Raw genomic sequence first — 25,537 nt, forward strand, 5'->3', positions numbered from 1 at the left:
AATAGCATTGTTACGAACGGTTATCCTTTGCTGTTAAGATTAAGAGATTGTAAATTTTCGGGATAGTATGCCCCAAAGCAAACCTCGAGTAATAATTTTCAAATGTACAAAACCTGTTGAAATATGTCTGGCATAAAATGCTACCCTTGATTGCTCTGTGTTGAGATTATGAGGCTAATAAATTGCGAACGTTACTCTGTCGCAAAAACATCAGCTAAGCAATGCCTGGCCTTTAAGATGATACTCGATTGAAATTGGCAGAGTTCGCGAGACTTATGATTGTGAAACATTTTACACGTTTTGAAACTCTGAAATACGCATTTGTTATATATGAGTTAAATAATAGTTCGAACTTCATTTTTAACCGGGACCAAGAAAAGTAATATGTCGTTAACTTAGTTGTAAATTTGATTTCTAAAAGTAATTTCCTTAATTATTATTATTTCTGATCATTGTTTGATTCAAATTTGATTCCTGTTATTTAATTAAGTTAGTAATAACTTCCTTTTTGAGATTTATTTCATCGCATTGAAACTAATTACCTCGCGTATCCAATCACGCGATGATTTAAGCTTTAGTGAAAGACGGAGACGTACCATAACACTCATATCCAAACATATGTACATACTGTAGGCACATAGAAATATCATACATTAAACTTGATGAACAAGTAATACAAAATATATCAAACACATTTTGAAGTGTACAACTCAAAAATATTATTTGATCGACCGATTTCTTGTCTATATGGCACTTCTTTAGTTGCTAAGAGCTTATACGTAACATTTTTCCCATATATACTTAATTAGAGACAATTCTAGTCGAGCCATGTCCGAAAATTGTATTTTCATTGACTTGTAACGAGTACTTAATAATGAAACATGAAATCATGTATTCTGACAATTTTAAATTGATTGTGAAAACAATGTTATTCTATCGATATGAATGATATGCTATATCGTTGTCAATGATGCGACAATAATTCATTTGAAATATACAGCAGTCAACTATCTGTATATAGACCAATATTAAGAGGCACAAGGAAATTACCAAAACAGCTTTTGAACGATATGCTAAAAACATACAATCACCGCATATATACCACACGCATCAATATCCATATCAATGCACGAGGGTATTTCAACTTTTGAACGGACGTGTGACAGAACTTAAATCGAGCTCTAGATTATTTTGGGATTAAACTAGCTAATATGCACACAACAACAAATGTTTAAACATAAATAGAATGCCATATCATCGTTCAAATGTAATTTGAACTGTTTGTCGTTGTAATACGTAATACAAACTTTACGCAAAATTCACACAACAATTTACAGATTTACTGATATATTTTAACCCCATCCAGGCCTCAAAATGTGTCAACAAACTAGCGTGGTCCTCATCATTATCTGGAAATCGAACTGTCTTCAAGCAAACGAGACTTCTCTCTGACCGTAAGATGACTGAATATCAATGTGTGATGTAACACACTCTCAAACTAAGAGAAATGTTTTATATTTAATGATTATCAGCAATTGTTTTGCTACGACAGTCGACCTTTCTAATTTCCATTTAATAAATGGCGGCGTAGTAATTTGGTTTTTTATCTATGTCCCGCTTAAAATATAAGTGTTTTCGTTATTTTTTGCACTAATAAAAGTTCATTGGTTAATGTTCATAAAGTCTTTGACCTAAAAAAAACGAGCAAATAATTAACTATAAAAACGAATATCCATAGAACGTTTTCACAACAAACCGGAAAGTTGACAGCTTTGTAATCTGCTATTATATATATATACATATATATATATATATATATATATATATATATATATATATATATATATATATATATATATATAATTTGCATGAGGGGCGTCCCGCCGGTTACGGTGTAAAAACACACCCTATTCAAAAAAGGGGGTAATTAAGAAAATTGATTAATACTATTAAGACACCGAAAATAAGCATAAAAAATAAAAAATAAAAAAAAAAAAAAATATATATATATATATATATATATATATATATATATATATATATATATATATTCAGTGTAAGATCGTATCACGAGTGGCGAAATATGCTTTTCTACGACACTCGTGAAATAAATATCGATCTTACACTGAAATAAACATATATACTTTATATCGGCGAAAAGTTAAATATTTGGTGTTGATGTTGAGACATGAATTAACTGGAAAGAGTTTAAACAATAGTAAGTTATCAATCTGATGACATCAGTTGATGAACTTTACTTTGTACATGATAAGTAATCAGAAAGCAATTTAAATATTTTGATGAAAATGCCTGCGCATTCCCAATGACTGGGCTAAGGGGTCAATAGTATTAAAATTCATTTCATAACATTTCTTTTTGATAGTTAATTTGTAACAACGCCTTCTTTTTTGAACATTTGTATCAACCCATAATGACGAATTGTTGCAAAAATGCAGAATACTTTATTATTGCCGTCGATAGAAAAAGTTTATCTGGCAAGGCGGAGAAATAAATCGGGATATTTTAACGAGGACCTTTCAGAAGTAGAGACAAGTGCTTTTTTGCGCTATTGACATCGGCACAACACCATTATAGTACTTTAATATGCATTGTTTTCCTTGAAACTGTTCAAAACATTAACATTAAAATGTAATTAATACGTTTACCGTCAAGGTAAATATATTTCACAATTATTAAATCATGTAACATTTCCGGAAGTCACATAAAGATCACGAGTATGTAATTAATCGCCGAATTTTCAATGGATTTAATTTAGGACGATATAAGAGTAATTAAATGCTGGCTATACAGAACTGCACAGGCAATATGGGGTATGTGTCACCGAAATTTAATAAGCTCTCGTTGAATGCTGCTTATGTTTCAGCATTTTGCAGAAGTATAAGTGTACTGAATTTATGGCCAGTGTCATTATCATGCATGGAGTTTTAACATTCTGGGCGAGTGATTGGCGAGGTTATTTGTTGACGGACTTAAGTAAGATTCTGGAGCACTATTTGTGTTTCCCACTGTCATTTCAGAACAGAAAAGAAGTGCAGTCACATGACCAACTGAATGTAGATAAATCGATTTGGCAACTTAGGAAACAATTTTTTTCACTTTTAAAAGGTTATAATTTAATTTCATCATAACAAAAATATACATTTTGTTTTAGAGTTAAACTATACAATAAAATGCACATTTGGTTTTGATATTATTTCAAATACAACAAAAACCAGATTTTAAATGATTTGTTTAAGAGGATTTTATTCTTTTAACTGGACTGGCTGGTATGGATATGTTGTTGTTCTTTTTTTATCACAATTGGTTTAAACATATTTTATTGAGCAAAATTTATCAACATTTCAATACACATACATAATCAAATTTCAGGATTGGAACGGTAGAAATGAACTAATAGAGTTCCTTTCCCTGTTATGATAAATAACAATTAGCATTTGAGGCGGATAATAGTGATGGAGTTATAATCATATTAATATACAAGCTCATTTTAAATAATGTTTAAAATTTAGGCAATTGAATGATAGACGTTAAATGCAAAAACATTTATTGTAGAAAAAAAACAACTTTATTCTAAATTAATCAACTGTATTGAGGTAGAAAAAAATATAGTATGATAAAGAACGAAGAAGAGAAGACGGAGAGGCAAAGTAAAAGATGTGTGAGTGTTGGTGGTTTGAGTCGATCACTGGCTTTCAAATCTTTTTGACAAATAAATAAAACGATGAACTGCATCAAACAGAGTACTATTTTGCTCTTCAGTCAGTGTGTAATCACCATATAGTAAGCAACGGAGGGTAACCTCAGATAGAGATTGAACAGTATTAAACATATTTTGTCTTTGTTCAGTAAAGAGAGGACAAATAAAGAGATAGTGGTATGTACTCTCCTGTCTTCCACACATGCAAAATGGTGAGGGAACAATATTTTTAACATAGATATGGTGATTCAGGGAACTACAATCGTTGCGTAGTCGAGTGTGCAGGACCTGAAGCCGGCGTTTCCGGTAATAAAATATTCTAAGTGTTTTGGGCTTATCAGAATAGATGAATGATTTAAAACCAACGATATTGTTTATAGCCTTTGCGTCAACTGGAAGAGAATTCCATGCAGATATTGTAGAAGGAAGGAATGAATTCATATACAAAGATGTGCGGGCTCGGAAACTAGATATATTTGATGAATTTTTAAGTGTTCTTGATGAAGCTTGTCCTACTGTCTGGGGAACCAAAACCGACCAGTAATCTGGCGTAAAACCATTTTTCATTTTAAAGAAGAGAAGAAGTTTGCGCGTCTAGTACTTAAAGTTTCCCAACCAGATTCAATTTGTAGTAAATGCAGAGTGGTAGTAGTAGCAGTAGCAATAGCAGTAGTAGTAGCAGTAGCAGAAGCAGTAGCAGTAGCAGTAGCAGTAGCAGTAGCAGTAAAATAAGCAGCAGCAGAAGTAGCAGTAGCAGTAATAGTAGTTGTAGCAGAAGCAGAAGCAATGGTAGTAGCAGAAGCAGAAGCAGAAGCAGTAGCAGTAGCGGTAGCGGTAGCAGTAGCAGTAGTAGTACCAGTAGTAGTAGTAGTAGTAGTAGTAGTAGTAGTAGTTGAAGTGGTAGTAGTAGTAGTAGTAGTAGTAGTAGTAGTAGTAGTAGTAGTAGTAGTAGTAGTAGTAGTAGTAGTAGTAGTAGTAGTAGTAGTAGTAGTAGTAGTAGTAGTAGTAGTAGTAGTAGTAGTAGTAGTAGTAGTAGCAGTATCAGTGGCACTAGAAGTACTAAAATTATGTTTATTAATAATAGTAGTAGTACTAATAGTAGTAGAAAATTTAATAGTTGTTTTATTATTGTTATTAGTTTTATACTTTACGGAATGTAATGCATCGTATGTTTTATGTATAGGTCTGAGCATTTCAGGAATTGTACCAGATGAAAGAGTAAGTGAAAATGTATTTTATATGTGCAATTATATTTTAATTATTAAAAGCTCCACAAAATTCTGGTTCAATTCTTGTATACTTTAATACTTCTAGAAACATGCCGTTTGTTTTATCTTTTTTCGATTCATTCATACAGTACCCATTTTTTTAAAATGTAGACCATTATCAAACTATTTCCAGTGTCATTTTTAGATGGCAACTAACGTGGTGATATTTGCACGAAAAAAACAATATGAACGACGAATGTAGAAATGTCTTGAATTGTGTCATGATTGTTTGAATTTTCATCATTTAGCAAAAATACTGAGATCAAAACTCTAAAATATTAAACTTTCAGTGAAGTATTAAAAGTAGATAGCATATCGGTTTTGGTAATTTAATTGAGTTAGAAATATCTAACATATATAAATGTTCTTAATGTTCTATTCATACATGATTTTTTATTTTAAGCTATTTTTCTATTAATTTAGGCTAAATGCATGCTAGATTGTCGTTCAATATGAATAACTATTATCTGTAGTGTTCGTTATTTGTTATATTAGCCAAATTATAAAGCCAACTTTTGCCACTTCATTAGTTATTAAGACCCATCACGTAATAGAGGCCCCGTAAATAATTAATAAAATATAATTTTAGTCGTAATTTTTCTGAAAGTCTATTTTCCTTGAAACGAATATTATAATTAACGACCTCCAATTTGTGTTTGCAAATCCTAGATTTCGCATACTACTGAATACTTTCGAATACTGACCTATAATATAGTTAGATGGCTTCATCTAGGTATGATTTTGGATTTTTTTGTTTGCGAAATGATTTTGGAAGTTTGTCTAATTGACCCACCAACTTCGGGCCCCAGCGGGGTTTTTGCAGAAAAACACGGGGTTTTTCACACTTCCGCGGGATTTTTCTCCCGTTTTTCAAAAGCTGGGGAAAAATCCCGCGGGGTTTCAATAATACAAGATTCAATTTATTTTAGCTCAAAACAACATCTTATATCAAATGAAACATTATGCTTCGACACCGGAAGTGAAATAACGCGAAAAAAAAAAAACGGTTTTCAGTACGGGGTGTTTCTCCTACGGGATAAAGTTCCTACATTCTAGCAAAAAAAAAGAAATCAATTCAAGCCTTATGTTTTTGAGATTTAATACATTACTTTAATGTAAATACTAATTTGAATGACTATTCTAGAGTCATTTCTTTCATTTGAGAAATCCATTAATTTAATGCATATTTTACGGGAGAAAAACCCAGCAAAAATCAGGAATGCTATTTAAAGAAAAAAACACAACTACAAAAGCCATTTCAATTTCCAGCGGTTGGATGTTGTTTAAGAAGTGAAGTTGTTTTACATATTTATATTGAGTCAATAATATTAAGTTAACATGTGTTTTAAATAAAAAAAAATCAGATTTTAATAATTAGTTGTATGTAACCGTCGGTATCGTCGATATACAGCCGTTATAGCCATCAGTGATCTTCCAGTTAATTTATTGTCTACATGATCACTTTCATTCAAGGCTTTAAAATTTCATTGAAGAACTACCAAGTGATATATAATTTCGTTTAAATAATGGATAACTAACCCCCAACCCCACTCCCCTTCACTGCCACTTAACATTTTAAAGCTGCACTCTCACAGTTTTGCCGTTTTAACAGATTTTTTTTTGTCTACGAATTACCCATTATTGTTATCTTAAAACCAGTGGTTAAAGACTGCTGTCAAAATACATGATAGCAGATTTTTAAACTTCAGTCAAAAAACTTCTTTCATCTCTATAAACCGTTACTTACAGTTTAATAAAAATGCATGAAACATAAACAATTAACTTATAAAGAAAAAATCTGTGACTATTTTTTTGTCAGCAGTCTTATATGAATGGTTTGAATGCACTTTCAGGTTCCATGACAAAAATTAATGAAGTTGTCAAAACGTTCAATGTGTGAGAGAGCAGCTTTAATAATTATCTATAATTATTTTATTGTCTAGGAAAAATACCATTAATGACTACATTTTTTTTTTGCTTCACAAAAATCTACCCCCATAGACACACACACAAGTGACACAACCCATTTAATACTAATGTTATACTTTTGTTATCTATACCCTGTGTACACAATGTTTTATACTGAATGTTAAAGGGTTTGTAAAACTGTACGGATAAGGGCGTCCAATATGGGGATTAAACCCATGATAGACAATGTACTAGCATTGTCTCCTACTCAGCCCCGGTGGCTGACCCCGGTGGCTGATTCCCACCCAGATATACATTAAAGGGACTTGGACACCAGATGATCCAAAAACAAGATATTCAATACTACCTCAAAACAAGCCTAGCCGAATCAATACCAATTATTATGAGACTGATATTACATCATTTAATGTGTTTAAAATATTTCATCACTGTCTCTCTCTGAGACAAGCAATCTTTAAAAAATAGCACATAATGATTTTCCCGTTTATTAGTATTAGCATATCTACTTTATGCATGTAAAGGTCACATGGTTAGTACAGATAAATACATGATTGCTATTTCTAAATTTACTTCGATTTACATGGTAGACAAAGTGAGTTAATTTCAACGTATATGATTACATAAGTAAGTAAGATTCAGTGCACTGTACACTGTTCAAACATAACAGTTTGATGATAAATTTTGACCATTTTCACTTTTTCTTGAAATGTAGAATCTTGAGTCTGGTCCCTCTATTATCAGATTCTGTGAAATAATTGCTTTCAAACAATTGGAAGAGCTGCATGGTGTACTGAATACAGTAGTTTAATGAATTCCATCCACTAGCTGAATAAAGGATGAACACACATTTTAAAACCACATATCAGAAGTTTTTTGGAGAGCATTATGTCAGCAAATTTAAATGCAAAACAGCGTTGGAAAATAAACAAGATTAATTTTTTTACATGTTTTATCAACGATACATGGCGATCATCAACTTATTATAAAAATCAGAATTAAAAAACAACATTTAACCATTTATTAAAGCTGCACTCTCACAGATTGAATGTTTGACAACTTTTTTTTTTTTTTTTTTTTTTTTTGTCTTGGAGCCATAGTTTTCGAAATTCCATAGAAAAGAGTTAAGTAAGACTGCTAAAAAATTAGGTTGTAGATCTTTATATTTCAGTTCAAAAATTGATGTCTTATGCATTTTCCTTTAGCCGTTAGAAACGGTTTAGGCAATAAAACATTAATTTTCAAACATAAATATGAAAGTCCGCAATTTGATATTTTGGCAGCAATCTTTTATCACTGGTTTGCAGAAATTTATGCAAAAAACGCTCTTTCCAAGACAAAAAATATAAAAGTTGTAAAAATTGTATAACTGTGAGTGTGAAGCTTTTACTGTCCATTTAAAATTTGCCAGTACAAATTTACTTTGATATTAGTATAATACTGTTATTTATTTATAAATCAATATAAAAACAATATTCTAATATCTAAATTGATAATAACTTTAAAAATGAAATAAACGAATGAAGAAACATAAGTTCAAAATATGCAAATAAGCTGCACACTCACAGATTGACGGTTTTGACAGCTGTTCTATTTTTTTGTCTTAAATGAGCAAATTTCTACAAAAAAATTATGTTTTGTAAATCAGACTGCTGACAAAAGATCAGATCGCAGATTTATAGATGTCTGTTCGAAAATTAATGTGTAATGGCATGATACAATATCACTTCTTGAACTTAAATAAGAAAGTATGCAGTCTTATGGCACTATTTTTCATGCATTTTCGCATGAATTGGCTCTTTCCAACCCAAAAAATAAAGAAGTTGTTAACACTTCAGTCTGTGAGAGTGCAGCTTTAAGTCAATCTTAATTGACTAAATTCCCTCTATTGGTCAGTAATCCGATTAGCTGTACATATTATTCGCTGATTCAATTAGACTGACCAATATTAACAGCCTAGTTTCAGTCTAGCAAATTAATTCAACACAAGTTGTTTAATTCTTTTGAGACCGACAAAAAATTAAAAACCCACTCATGAAAAATATTTTCGATATATGAAAAAAACAACACAAAACATAGATTCAAGAATATAAACAATTAATTATCTATTATAAAGTTAACTTGAGTTACAATGTTTTATCTAAAATTGTTGCCAATTATATTTAATAGTTATATAATTATCATTTCTATCAAACAAACCAATAAAATGTCATTAAATATTTGAGATAAGCACAGGCTGACACAAGAACTAAATATTTAAGTCACAGTTGACAAGGTAAACAGTTCCTACCATGATATATATATATATATATATATATATATATATATATATATATATATATATATACACATGTATGTCAATAATTCTCGAAAATTGATCCACCGCCCCCCCCCTCCCTCCCCCATCGTGAATCTGATATCCTGGCCTCAGATCCCTCTTCCTCCTCTCTTTAAAATGATCCTCTTTTTGCCATTACTCTGTCCTCTCCATTGAAGTTAGCCTGCAATTTAAGACAGGAAACTTTAAATTTCACACAAAAAAGGCACTTGTTTATACCAGCACATTTGGCATATGACAAGAGCACCACCTGCGGGTTCTGAACGCTCGTCTGATTATATCCTTTTATTGTAAATTTATTTTATATTGTACATTTGAAAGTGAATATTCCAATGTTTAAAAGTGATAGCTCTAATAGTTTGCTTGTAAGCGGCCGTCTAAGCACATTATTTTTTTTAACTTAAAAAAATTATACTATAGTCCACAAATACTAAAATATCCCCCATCCTCCCCATTCCCTTCCAAATGAGTTTGATATATTGAAGGCATAATCCTTTTCTTTTCTATGAAGAAGCTTAGTGTCCATTTCTCAAAATCAACCAAAATTCACGTTTTTTACCCTAAAAACAGGTGAGATTCAATATATTTAGGGTATAATGTGAATAAGGGTATTATATGTACAAGTTCCTCAAGTTTCGAAGTGACAGCTTTGATAGTTTCCATGTAACTGACCTGAATGCAAAACTTAACCCCAAGGCAAGGGTAACAATCAAGTAATGACAATTGCTGCTTGTCATTTTTTTCAATAATGTATAAATTTAACAGTGTTTATTAAAGGGACTAGACACCAGATGATGATACAATTGCAAAAAAAAATAGATAACTGTCAAAAACTTACATACAATTGATATACTAGAGTATAACTTTTAATCTTACTTTAATATCTATATAACATTGCTTAAGACACATAATTTAATTCACAGCTTTTGCACATTTTGTCGATATGAAACTTTCTGGGGTGTGTTTACCACATATAATATCCCAGTAAGTTTAAAAAAGCATCATTATATTATCTGTATTTGTAAATGGATATAATATAAACTTGGAAAACTTAATTCGCTCTTTTTAAACAAGGAAACCCAAATGAGATAGATAAATGATTGCTCTGTCAATTTTAATCATGTAAAATTATTTATTATATATATACCCGACATTTATCCACACGTAATACATATCGCAAATACAGTAGTCTGTATTCCACTCTAGTGCACTACATCCGTTTTCAACTCTTGTGACGTCACGTCATAACAACTTTACAAGTGTCAATGCGTGATGTTAAAATGATGTCATAAAACAAAATAATGTGTCCTTAAAGGGACTGTGTCACAGATTTTCACCAAAAAATGTTTTTTTTTCTGTAACGAATCTCAGGACAATTATCTAATAGAATGTGTTACGCTTTGATTTAAAAAAAAAGTACCAAAATGTAAAAAAAAAAAGATTGTGTCAGAGACCGGGTCAAACCCAAGTCCAACTTCACGTGTTAACACCTTCTAACCAATCACGCATAAGGAATGAATTCTACCTTGTACACATACCCAGTAATCTTTTTTAATGGAAAAATACGAAGTAACTGCTAAACTTAAATAAATTGTAAACTATGTGGTACTTCAATTAGTACGTTTCAATGCATTGTACACATCGATGCCAAGCTTATGTCATTTTTCGACAATTTGTTTTTTCGCTATTTCATCATCTGTGAGACAATCCCTTTAAAATGACATTTATTATGAAAACATGCGGCTTTTAAGTGATGTAACAAGTAAATTAGTAATTTATATATAATAAAAGGGTTATCAGTATGGCGTTTTGATCCAGGAGGCTTGTGCCTTGTGAAATCCGAATCTGCAAAATTCCACTCAAGTTAAATACAACCTCCCGGATCAAAACACAGTACTAATAACCCTTTTGTATTATCAGCCATCTAAATGATCACATCGACAGTTCTAGGTTTATTTTGAAGAAATACTGTACTCGCCAACCTGGTGGCTAGTCCCTTTAAGTTTATGGCTACATTGCACACAAATAAAGTAGGTATGTTGCATGAACATAATCTTCAACTAGAAGCGCGGGAATGCGACAGGTTTTTGTTATGGGCAATCAGAAATTATAGCCAATTAATTTGTTGTATGACTTTATCTTTACTTTTATCAAATAGAGATGGCCCCCTCAAAAGCAATCCCAAGCTAGCTCTTTACATAAGCTACCCACACACCCAAGTTTAATCAATATCTATCAATGCTAACAAAAGTTATTTGGCAAAAAAACATTTTTCTATTTCAAGTAACAGTGACATTGACCGTAGCCCCTCCCCCCTCAAAAGCAATCCCAAGCTAGGTCTTCACATAAGCTACCATCACACCAAGTTTCATCAATAACGGTCAATGCTAACTTAAGTTATTGGGCAGAAACCATTTTCATTTTAAGTAACAGTGACCTTGACCATTTTTCTATTTTAAGTAATAGTGACCTTGACCTTAGCCCCTCCCCACTCAAAAGCAATCCCAAGCTACCTCTTCACATAAGCAACAAACACACCAAGTTTCATCAATATCGGTCAATGCTAACTAAAGTTATTGGGCAGAAACCATTTTTCTATTTCAAGTAACAGTGACCTTGACCTTAGCCCCTCCCCCCTCAATAGCAATATCAAGCTAGCTCTTCACATAAGCTACCTACACACCAACTTTCATCAATATCTATCAATCCTAACTAAAGTTATTGGGCAGAAACCATTTTCCTATTTTAAGTAACAGGGACCTTGACCTTAGCCCCACCCCCTTAAAAGCAATCCCAAGCTAGCTCTTCACACAAGCTACCTACACACCAAGTTTTATCAATATCGTTCAATGCTAACTAAAGTTATTGGGCAGAAACCATTTTTATATTTCAAGTAACAGTGACCTTGACCTTAGCCCCTCCCCCCTCAATAGCAATCCCAAGCTAGCTCTTCACATAAGCTACCTACACACCAAGTTTCATCAATATATATCAATCCTAACTAAAGTTATTGGGCAGAAACCATTTTTCTATTTTAAGTAACAGGGACCTTGACCTTAGCCCCACCCCCCTTAAAAGCAATCCCAAGCTAGCTCTTCACACAAGCTACCTACACACCAAGTTTCATCAATATCGTTCAATGCTAACTAAAGTTATTGGGCAGAAACCATTTTTCTATTTTAAGTAAGAGTGACCTTGACCATTTTTCTATTTTAAGTAAGAGTGACATTGACCTTAGCCCTTCCACAGTCAAAAGCAATCCTAAGCTAGCTCTTCACATAAGCAACTTACACACCAAGTTTCGTCAATATTCATCAATGCTAACTAAAGTTATTGGGCAGTAACCATTTTTCTATTTTTAGTAACAGCGACCTTGACCTTAGCCCCTCTCCCCTCAAAAGCAATCCTAAGCTAGCTCTTCCCATAAGCTACCTACACACCAAGTTTCATCAATATCTATCAATGCTAACTAAAGTTATTGAACAGAAACCGATGTTTGACGGCCGACCGCACGCCCGCCCGCCCGCCCAACAACAACCTCATTCTAATAACCCGGTTTTCGTTGAAAACCTGGTTAATAAAAAAATCCTATTCAAAATATATTGTTGAATACTTCAATAATGTTTCAAATCTAATGGAAATCATCCAACTTGAGGCATACAGTCGTTCTTTTTTGAGACATTAACAAAATTAAAAGACAATAAAAAAGTCATATGCTCATTGACTTAAAGAATCCATGATAGCAAATTGATTGTTTAGTTTTATTTAATTACATAATTTAATCAATGACGTTCTAATGAGTAGGTCATATTTATGGAATAAGACAAATAACTATATCTTATACATGTGTATGTCAAAACTTTGCATTCATATATACATACCATTCAACTTTGTCTTTGGTGTTTGTTGCATTTGCAAGTCTAGAAGAAGATGATGATGCTGGTGTTCTTAAAGAGTGTGTTGCTGGTGTTCTTGTGGTTCGAGTATTTTTATTCGGGTAGCTGTTGTTGCTGATGTTTGTGTTTAGGATGAATTTGATCTTGAAGCCGATGTTTTTGTAGTTGTCCCTGCAGGAAGTGTTGATGTTCTGGGGTTGAAGTTGTTGTTCTTGAAGATGGGGTTGGTGTTCATGTTCTAGTAATCAGAGTTGTTCATAAATCTGGAGTTGCTTTTGTTTGTTTTTGTCAGAAGTATTGTAGTTCTTATACGCAGGGTTGTTCTTGTAAAAGAAGTTGTTGTGTCAGGGTTTGTTTCAGGATCCCACTCAAATATGTCGAAGGCCTTAAAAATAAGAGAATGTGAAGCTGTGACAAGTTTTTTTAAATGACAAAAAAGTTTCACATTTTAATGATATTTTTTATTATTAAATTTAAGTTTAATTTAACATTTTATGCTAAAGTTTAGAATGTTACAGACTATATATATATCCCTCCTTAGTTGAACCACCACTTGAAAGATTAAAACTTAAATTGTCACTGTCAAGATGTGTTTTATTACCCCCAATTAACCCCCTAATTCACTCCATGTGTTAGGTTTAGAAGTGTTACTATGGAGACTTTTAAAGCCAATATTCTTAAACTAGTATTTTGCTTCAAACACTTTCAACAGAACCTAACATAAATCAAGAGTTGAAGTGGGCCCCCAAGGCCCCTGACAGCCAAGAAAGAACTTCACATTTGCAGGGCTGGTGGGCTTGTGATTATTTTGATCACTGATATGACAACATGGACATAATAAGGCCTATACATATCTTTGTTTACACCCATCTGATTTTTTTTTCTTCCTATATTATTTTTTTTGCGTTTTGATCAAAATGCGTTTTTTCAGAGACCTAAAGTAATACCCTGATACAGGTCAGTTTGCTAAAGAATTATGGTCGTCCAAAAAAAAGTAATGCCTTCCTATCTACCCTTTTTTTTTGGGGGGGGGGTGTTAGTAGAAACTAAGAATATTTGTTTGGCCTAATCAAGGATTTAATTTGAAGACAGTTTTGCTGCATACTGTATATATTTTTACTTTATTACCTTGCATTGTGTGGGAGTAGGATTTGATATATTGGTGCAAGGTATTTTGATTATAACAATTCCAGGACGTTTATCAAAATGCTAATCTTTATGGAAGATGTGTCATGTTTGGTGTCATTATTTTGCTTTAATAATTCACTTTTATATTGTATCAATTTAAAAGTTTAATTTTCATTACAACCAAATGAGGAAAATCAAAATAGTTCCTCAGTTGGTAAGATCCATCTACATTTCATGTCAGTATTTATCTTAGCTCCGCCCCTTTCACTGGACTTGACATTACCCCTTTCACTGATTTTGACATCTGATTGGCTGAGTTAAAGTGCCTTTTAATGTTTCTTTATGAATGACAGTTGTATACAGGGAAAGCCTGGTTAAATAATGTGACAATCATTATTCTGAAAATGGTGCTATAAATATGATTATGAATGGGCTTATAATTTATTTAAGATAATTAAACATAATCTGCAGTCATGCACTTTAATTGATCAAAATACATGTTCCTTAATTATGCTTAAAATATAAATCCTTACAATATTGGAAGAAATACATGACTGTCAATTTAGAATTGAACTTCAATTTCATAGCATTTCACAGAATTGATTAAAATAATTGCTTATGGTCATGTTGATTTATTTATAGGCTAATAGCAAAGAGGGGGAAAAAAGAAATATTTATAATCATATGGAAAGGAAAAATTGAGGTGAATTTTATGTGAATATCTTAAATGCATAATTCTCCATTTTGCTAAAGTGGCTAATTGTTATTTAATTCAGATGTTGTTTTTTTGTACATTTCATGTTGGCATTTTGATATTACTTCAAGGATATTCTGGATATGCCGTTTTAATGTATTTTGTTTGATTAAAAAAATAGTTTCTATTTGTGTAAGAAAAGCCAGACAAAACTATTTAACTATTGTTATTATTTGCAATTGTTTAAACCTGGGAGTAAGATAACATATTATTGGTCCCACTTTAAACATAATTTGGCTTTAAGTGTAATTAATTCAATATTTTTACCAGTTTTCTTTGTATGGTGCACTTAAAGCTGCGCTCTCACAGATTGAACGTTTTGACATTACTTTTTTATTATTTGCCTTGGAACCAGCCAATTTTTGCAAAAATCCATAGAACCAGTTATATAAATAAAACTACTAACAAAAAATCCAAAAATCATATAATATGCATTTTCCTTAAAAAACATCAATTTTTCAAGCAGAAAAATGTGAAAATCTAAGATCTGATTTTGTCAGCAATCTTATATCATTAATGTATTTGCAGATATCTAGGCAGAAATTTGCTCTTTCCAAGACAAACAATTTTTTTTGGTCAAAATGGTATATCTGTGAGAGTGCAGAGTAATTAGAGAAATTAACAAGTCTTACTTTTTGTTTTTAATTTTAAGTTTAATTGGCTATTATAAGGGCCCTTTCCATATCTTGATGAAGATTTTTTTTATTGGAAAAGTTTAATTATGTTCTCTCCTACTATTTTCTAAGTGTGGACTTTTTGTTAATAGAAAATTTTAAGGTTATTAATGGTACAAAAATACTCCTTTAGCAAAAGTTCCATCAACGGATTGGGGTAAAACTCCCCCCTTTGGTTTCAAAATTTTGTTCAGTCACACTTGGGTATATATGTTAAGGGATCAAGCCATCATAGGGCACGGGCAGACCTTCATTATCTCAACAACAACAGGATCAGAGTGGCATAAATGCAGCCACAGAGACAATTATAAACAAAAGCCTTCTAAAATATACCTGCCACATATGAAAAATTCATATAAAATAGCCTTAAATCATACTGGATTTGCAATTGCAATTGTGTTATTTGTTATCGCTGATTTAAAAGGAACACTATTCCCCGGCGAAAAAGGTTCATGAAGTTCATTAATTATTCATGAAATAGTTCATGAAAAGTTCAAGAAGGACAAATGGCCGATTTATTCATGAAGTTCATGAACTAAAGGTTCATGAACTTCATGAACTTTTTAATGAAAAGTTCATGAAGGAAAAATGGCCAATTTATTCATGAAGTTCATGAACTAAAGGTTCATGAAGTTCATTAAATAGTTCATGAAGGACAAATGGCCGATTTATTCATGAAGTTCATGAACTAAAGGTTCATGAACTTCATGAACTTTTTAATAAAAACTTAATAAAAAGTTCATGAAGGAAAAATGGCCAATTTATTCATGAAGTTCATGAACTAAAAGTCAATTAATTAAAGTTTTTGAACCAAATTTCAAGAACTTCATGAACTAAAAGTAACTGAACTAAGTGTTCATCATAAGTGGTCATTTTTCTTTCATGAACTTTTTGCAGCAAATTAATATTATGAATTTCATGAATATTCATCAACAAAATTTCACTATGATCACAGCAATTTACTCAATAATTGGGAACTATAAATGTTATGCAATAAACATGTAGAAATGTGATGATCACAACTGTAATAGACTATTAGTGGATTGTAAGCAAATAAAACTTGACCATCACATAAATATTCTAATAAATGTACTTTCAATAGTTATGCAATTGAACACACATTAATTTATAATAATTATTCATTGTTTTTCATAATGGGTTAAGAAGTCATAATGAAACAAGACTAATCATTATAAAATATGACAGTTCTATGGTTTAATGTCAAGAAGTCGCCCATTTGTAACACTTCCACTTTTTATGACACATAACACTGTTGTGAGTATATACACCTAAGACCTTGCCAAATGATGTAATATCATTGCAGATGATGATAGGTCTTCTTTAGGGTAGAATGTGTGTAAGCTTCAAATTTATTTAATCACTGCGACTTGCCAATTTTTTTCTGACAGGATCTAGTTTGTGTAAAGCAGTCCTGCACTGTACAGGAACAGTTTTTCACTTCTTCTCTAGTTAAGATAGTGTAATTCATCTTTTTTAACAGTTTCAAAAATTATATCTGTATCAATGTTGATTTCCACAACAACTAACATGGAGTTGGTAGATGATATGATTCTATACTGCAGTTCAGTAATATGTATCGCCCATGTCCTCCTTTTCTTTCTCAACCGGCAGTTGCCTTCCTCTATTTTAAGTCTGTTTTCCCTGAAAAATATATGACATTGAATTTAGCTTTTGATGATAAAAAGCAAGTTTAAAATACATAATTAACGTCTTCTTCCTTTAAATAAGGCCAATTTTAAATTATTTTAACTCTAGAAGATTAAAGAATGGATGAGATTTTAAGCTGTTCACATTTAAGTTTCACTATGCAGTTGAAACAAAATTAGCAAGTATTAATTGTAGGTAGAGGACGATTCACATTTAAGCCTCAAAGTGATACCAATTGCAATCTACTGTCAAGTTCTTGAGTCATATGACAGTTAAGGGGCATTGCTCTAGTAATTGAATTGCTATGTTTGAGAGAAAAGGGTCCTCCCGGGAAAAACAATAAATGTATGACTTTGTATTAACACTCACTTCTGTCAAATATGTATTTGGTTCCATTGAAATCCACTATGACGTGTTCATGACAAAAAAACTTCATAACTTTTAAAATTATCTTAGCTTAAACCCTTACCAGTTACTCTAGTCAGTAGTGTCATGAACACGTGGGCATCTGCAGATCTACATGTTGGTGGGTTGGGGCTCTGTATGGTGGCAACATGATCAGGGTTCAGGCGTACCGGTAACAGGAAAAGTTGACATCCTCACTTTCGCCACATCTATAGCTGAGTAACTGCATAATTGGTTGTGTTTTACTAGTCTCCATTGAGTCTGAAATGGACAATTTACTTTAGTGAATATCATAAACAATTATATGTAAGACATGTTTTCTTCACCCAATCTGTGAAATTAACGGTAGCCCGATCGCCCGTGGCGACGAAAAACTGACCCAGGCTACGAAAAAAATCCTTTAAGGTAGCCCGACTGGCGATGAAATCATCGGGCTTGTTGGTTAAAAAAAATGTCGGGTAAATGTTTACCTCGACACCGTTGACCGACTTCCGGATAATCTCTCTTTGTTATGGATATTTTCTGTTGCAGTAATCTCCCTTGTCAAGCAATTATACGCTATATACTGCTTGAAAATAATTATTTTGACGGAAATCATATTTCGGACTGTCAATACTTTTTTTGTTTTAGTCAGATATTAAAGTTTGGATGTTGTTTTTGTTGTGTGTTTTTTTTTTAAATAATCAACGAAAATTATGAAATAGATGTTTGTAAAATCCTGTCACTAATGCCACACTTAAGCAGCACATGTTGACAGGACTTCCATCCTCCCCCTTCATCAACAATCCAACTGCCTTGACAGAACCAGCCCCCCCCCCCCATCGAACCACCACCAGCCCCCCTGCCCCCTAGCAACACAGGACCACACAACCACCATACTTGCATTTTATACAAAATATAATAAGATACTGTACAGTTGTCATATCATTCCTTGTTTTTAACCATATAAGGTACTCAAGATGCGTTTTTCTGTTAACCGGTGGGCTATGGAAGTCTGGCTTGGGCTACAGAAATCTCCAAGTCTGTAGCCCCATTGGCTACCAGGTAAAAAAGGTTAATTTCGCACACTGACAATCACCCAAGAACATTAAATGAATGCAGTCACATATCACAATTCTAAACTGTCACATATTTTCGCGACTTCTTTAAATTGTGACAATAAGTTCTAATGATTTTTTGTAAGAAAAACATATAATTCATAATTTGAAAAATCAAATTGTCAATTGACATGCTCTTTCCAGAAATTACAATTTACAGTCAATTGATATTGTCATTGAATAACGTTGTACATTTAGTAAGGAGTCAAAACCAATTTAGTTCAACAATAATTTACAAGTGATAGGTAAAAACTCACCAGTTTGCCATCCTGGTCATTTTAATGACCTACACAACGAAAGCTTCATCCATTATCGTCTGCAGAATGTACTTCCGGTTCAATTCAAAATGGCGGCTTATTGCTGTCATTCAGCTGTGTTTGCAATTTTTTTAAGTGAGGAAAGAAATCATAGCTATTAATTATCTTACCATCTATCAGCCAATGTGTAAATACATTTTCACGCTGTCTAATAGTGGAGATTAAAAACTACTGTTTGGAACATTGCCGTCACCAAGACTCAAGACATTTGTTTAAACAAAACGTAAGTCAATTTTGAAGTTTAAAAATCACATAAACGACTACGAATGCCTATCAATTATATATGTACAGCATGGTCACTAAAACAAAAGTTGTATGGGAAAGCTATTTCTTAAGAATCTTAACCAATAAATATTTCAGAACCAGTTGTTTCGGTTTATGAGAAAATCTTCTTTTGTTTTTCAACACTTTGTTAAGAATATTCCTTCAGCCACAAATCTCAGATCATCTGTATACGAAATTGATGAACAAGAAAGGTAAAAACATTTCACGTTCCCCTCTCAATCCCTGATGTACACCTGCCCTGGGGGGGGGGGGGGGGGCGTTGTTACAATTGTCTGACTGATACATTAACAACTAGAAAAGATATTTTTAAATGCAAACTTGAATCTTACGTTGCAGTTCTTCTAAACTTTAATAAAATGTTCAGGAACTTGACAAACAAACTTTCAAAGTTCATGAACTTATTCAAAAGTTCATCAACTTCAAATGTGGTTCATGAACTTTCAGTTAACTGGTCAAAAGTTCATGAACTAATAAATTATCACAATAATAGTTCATGAACTTCAATACTTGGTTCATGAACTTCACAAAAATTATTTCAAAGTTCATAACCTTATTTTGAAGTTCATGAACTTATTTGGAAGTTCATGTACTTTTGGAATAGTTCATGAATTTTTGGAATAGTTCATGAACTTCATGAACCTTTTTCGCAGGGGTTCTTAGAATAAAGGAATGGAAATCCTGAACAGAAGTCTCTGACTGTTGAGAAAACTTCATCAGCCAACCTCAAATACTCTAAGGCTGACCAACAGTAATCTTTTAGTAGGGACTTAAAACAAGGAGGCACACTAGGGGCACTACTGTGCTATTCCCCAGTCATTCAAAGTACCCCCTGCGAACGCGTTAGCGGACTTGCGCCCAATTCTTAGCAAAATATTGTGCATGAGTGTAGACATTAGACATGAAACCCATTTCATCATACATTCTGTTTATTCCACACTTTAACAATAGTAAAATCTTCCAACTAAAAAAAATAATATCAGTGTCTGCAATTACAGAGTACCATCCACTCATGATATATTATCATTTATCATGGTGTATTTAATTAATTAAGTCATTTTGACATCCTACTGTTAGTTTTAAAATAATATACTAAAGTAATAATTATGGGTACATGTACATTACCATGACAGTCACGCCAATGGGAATACTTATTTAGGGACTGATATTATAATTCACCAGTCAATTTTAACCACAGCCCCCCCCCCCCCCCCCCCAGGTCCGGGGAATAGCCAGGACTTTGACATTCGGTCCAGCCGACTCCGGGTAAAATCCCCGCCCTACGGGGACGAACTGATGGTTAAACCCCGGCCAAATGCCCCCGCACCACAGAGACTCTATATAAGGCCCAATATTGGCTTAATTTGGCCCTATGACAAAACCACCGCAGTCACCCGGCCCTGCGGGACCACTTGGAAAGTAAAAACACGGCCCTTTTCCCCGGTATACCCCCGGACCTGAGTGGGGTGGGCCGGGGCCGTGGTTACAATTGACTGGTGCATAACATTGACAATACAGAAATTTAGTTACCCAGACATGTACTGACATTGAATCACTACATTGGGACATTTAGTCAGGGTGATGGACATAACATTGACATACAGTATTGTAATAGAATTTCTGACATTAACTTTGAAAAGACACACACCATGAGGACAGTTCAATACAGGGACAAACATAATGTTCATTGACATACACTAAAGTAATGGTTATTCTGACATGAACATTGCAGAGACAGCCATGGGGAGACTTATTTGTGGAAGTAACATTGGCATAAAAATATAAAGGATTAGTTATCCTGACATGTACTTTACACAGAATTGCTACATGGTGACAGTTACTCTGGGACGGACATTACCTTTACATACACTATAATAATAGTATTTCTGACATGAGCATTGTAAAGACACACACCAGACACCCTTAGGGTGACTTAATTAGGGACAGACATAACACTGATATACAATACAGTAATTAATTATCCTGATGTGTACTTTACATAGAATCCCTACATGGGGACAGTTAATCAGGGGCGGACTTTACATTAACACCACTATAGAAATAGTAATTCTGAAATGAACATTGCAAAGACACACACTATGGGAAAGTTTATCAGGGCCTGTCACACTAATTTGACATACACTATATAGAAATAGTTATTCTGAAATTTATGAACATTGCAAAGACATACCCCATGGGGACAGTTAATAAGGGACGGACATTACATTGACATACACTATAAAAATAGTTATTCTGATATGAAAAGACACACACCATGGGGACATTTCAGGGATAGACATTTCATTGACATATACATTATAGAAATAGTTATTCTGCCATTATCATTGTAACAACAAATGCCATGGGGACAGTTATTCAGGGACTGACATTACATTGATGTATACACTTTTATAAGTACTAGTTATTTTGACATATTAACATTTTAAGACAAGCGCCATGAGGACAGTTATTCAGGGACGGATGTTACATTGACTAGACTTAATTGACACACAATATAGTAATAGTTAGTAATAGTTATTCTTACATGAACATTGCAAAGACACACACCATGAGGAGACTTATTTATGGACAGACATCACACTTGACAATAACCATATACTAATATTTATCCTGACATTTACTTTACATAGAATTGAACCATTGGGACAGTTATTCAGGGACAAACATACATTGACTAAATGACATTATACTAAATAGTAATAGTAATTCTGACATGTACATTGTAATGACACACCCATTACAGTGGTGACAGTTATTCAGGGACGGACATAACATTGACACACACTCCAGAAATTGGTATTCTTAAATCTACCTACAAAGAATCTCACCATGGGGACAGTTATTCAGGGACAAGCATTACAATTACATACAATATAGTATAAATAGTTATTCTAAAATGTACTTTATAACAAAAAATGACACTATAGTGACATTTATTCAGGGACGGACATAACATTTGACTTTCAATATATAGTAATAATCATAATAGTCATTCTAAAATGTATGGTACATTACAAAGACACGTGCCATGGGGTCAGTTATTCAAGGACGAACATTACACTGACATATACTATAGTAAGAGTTATAAGGACATTTAGTACAATCAAGAGATACACCCCATGGGAACAGTTATTCACGAACAGACATTACATTCATGTATACAACTTACAAATTAATAATTCTGAGGACAGGTACATTGAAAGTAATCACATCTTTGAAACAGTTATTTAGACCAACATAACAGTGACATATATACTATAGTTTTAGTTATAAGGACATTTACATGGAAAAACACACACCATGGATACAATTTTTCTGAGGGAAGAATTTTACATCTAACAAGCACAACTATTTTACCAGAAAGTCCAAACAGTAACAAAAATATGTCAAAACATGCACATACTGAGTCACAGTCATCCAATTAAACTTTTGGAGGTGCAAGCTTCTTTTAACAAGCCCTGCTACAAAACATTTGGGCTGGTGTCAATTTTGACCACTGCAGTCAGCTAAATATGCCATTAATATATAATAATCATGCGCCAACCTGCAGATCATATACAGTATAGGCAAAACTGTTGTCTGTGTCATAAGAAGCTTACTAAATCTGAAATCTGGGGGCAGATCATGACAGTTTATATTGCATTAGGATGTTGAATGCGCAATTACAGGCAAAATACTTTCATGAAAAGAATAAATACTTTTAATAATAATGTTGTTTTTTCTGGACGTTTTTTTAGGAGATTGGGGAGGCCGTGAATACCGGAGGCCTTACCTAGGGTCCTTGGGGTACTAGTCTAAAATAATAGACGTGTTATACAGGTTTCTTCCAATCCCTTATGTCTAAACGGGTTTGGGCAAAAACCGGAGGTGTTTGAAAAATATTGAAATTGTATTAAGTGAAGTATTTTATGGTTGAAATTGATCATAAAGGTTTATATTCATAATTTACCATGTAAAAGAAAAGTTATTTTGCACAAAGCAAGCAATTAATGCATTAAAACACATTATTTACCTTTCCAATACAACGAAAGTTGACTGACACAGACAACAATTATGCCAAACGGAACAACTCGACCCAATAGTAATAAGTCGGCCACCTCCGACAAGCTTCGAGATAGACCGTCAAACTCATAATTATTCGCTGGATACTTATTTTTTGTGTACGGAACTAATATAAAATAACATAATCTGGTTATATTACTTGTTTTTATGATATTTAATGGACGCAATATGATTTAACCCGCAACAACTACCCACTTTTGGTACAAAACAATTTGTACATTAAGGATTTGCCATATCAAAAATCTGTCAACGTACAATTATTTGGACTACTTGGGGTACGGGATCATTTGGCAGGGATTTTACCCGCAGTTTGTCCCCGCAGGACAAGGATTTTACCTGGGCTTGGCTGGACAGAAAGCCAAAGTCCCCGCTTTTCTCCGGACCTGGGAAGGCTGTGATTACCGGAGGCCTTACCTAGGGTCCTTGGGGTACGGGATCATTTGGCAGGGATTTTACCGGCAGTTCATCCCTGCAGGACAAGGATTTTACCCGGGCTTGGCTGGACAGAAAGTCAAAGTCCCCGCTATTCTCCGGAACTGGGGTGGCCGTGATTACCGGAGAGTGGGTGTATACCGGGGATAGCTGGGGAAAATGGGCCTTTGCCCGGGCTTAGCTGGACCGAAAGTCAAAGTCCCTGCCATTCCCCGGACCGGGTGGGGGGGGGGTTACAACTGACTGGTGCATAACCAAGAGTTGTCCAACTTCTTAGCCACAGGTGCAAGTCACATAATCAATAATCGCCTTATATATGGGATATGTGTATTAAGATATTCTTATTAAAATTGTTTGTGTCAAGTAGATCTACCTGATACATATTCAACAAGCCACACAAAAATGCAATAAAATAAAATATATGACTTACCATTGAAGTTTGGGATATATCCATTTTGCAATACTTAGTGTCATTCAGTCATTCTGATTCATCGTTCTGCAAAGCGCGATGATTTTGTTTATCTTCTAGGAAAGACAAAATAATTCGTCTGACACATTCGTAATTTTCCAGCATGATACATGTACCCTGGTATTGATTATTGTAATTGTATGTTTGTGTTAAACCGGTTTAAAGTCAGATTCAAGTAACAATAATTAAACAATTTTAAGCGATATTATCTTTTTAACGTTACAACTCTTTAACGTCACGTATAATTTTCATTCCTGCAGTATTTTTAAAGACGGTTAAAAAGGGAAGATAATTTTTTTTAAAACGGTTACATTACACTATTTCATAAGTTTCGAAATTAGTTAAATTACCTTTAATAATATCATTTACATAACTAACATGGTTGTTATATTAAACATATAAGATACATATGTAGTAACATTTGTTTTCGCTTTAAATGAAGTGCAATAATCGCGTTTTAAATCATAAATAGTCAAAACAGGTTTTGCTGGGTTTTTCTCCCGTAAAAAACACACATAAAATTTGTGTTGTTCTTTATATAAAAAGCAAGTATTTCAAAATCCTTAAACAAGTGATAATTAACATCATAACAATAATATAATAGCTTAGATGTGGGGGTTTACGGATTTTGCATTATCGGTAAAATGTTGAAGTTTTATCCCGCAGGAGAAAAACCCCGTACTGAAAAGCGGGTTTTTTTGTTTCGCGTTATTTCACTTCCGGTGTCGAAACATAATGCTCCTTTTGATATAAGATGTTGTTTTGAGCTAAAATAACTTGAATCTTGTATTATTGAAACCCCGCGGGATCTTTCCCCAGCTTTTGAAAAACGGGAGAAAAATCCCGCGGGATAGTGAAACAACCCGTGTTATTCTGCGAAAGCCCGCTGGGGCCGGAAGTTGGCGGGTCAATTAGACAAACTTCCAAAAACATTTCGCAAACAAAAACAACAAAATCATACCTAAATGAAGCCTTCTAACTAAAGTATAGGCCAGTATTCGATTACACCGTATTTAAAGGGTACTTGAGTTTGCGAAATCTAGGATTTGCAAACACAAATTGGAGGTCGTTTAATTATAATG

The 25,537-nt window shown here is 33.3% G+C and overlaps 1 protein-coding gene and 1 long non-coding RNA gene across 19 annotated transcripts in view; both read right to left on the bottom strand.

The window, feature by feature from the left end:
- Positions 1–25,537, bottom strand: part of LOC128221935 (trichohyalin-like) — a 315,209-nt gene that overhangs the window by 64,992 nt on the left and 224,680 nt on the right. The window lies entirely within an intron of this gene.
- On the bottom strand, positions 9,312–24,716 carry LOC128221938 (uncharacterized). Its single transcript, XR_008259033.1, has 3 exons — positions 24,417–24,716; positions 13,132–13,531; positions 9,312–9,413 (listed from the first exon to the last, which is right to left on the bottom strand). It is a non-coding gene; the product is annotated as an uncharacterized LOC128221938 (long non-coding RNA).

This window comes from Mya arenaria, chromosome 16 (genome assembly GCF_026914265.1).
Source record: "Mya arenaria isolate MELC-2E11 chromosome 16, ASM2691426v1".
Lineage (NCBI taxonomy): Eukaryota > Metazoa > Mollusca > Bivalvia > Myida > Myidae > Mya > Mya arenaria.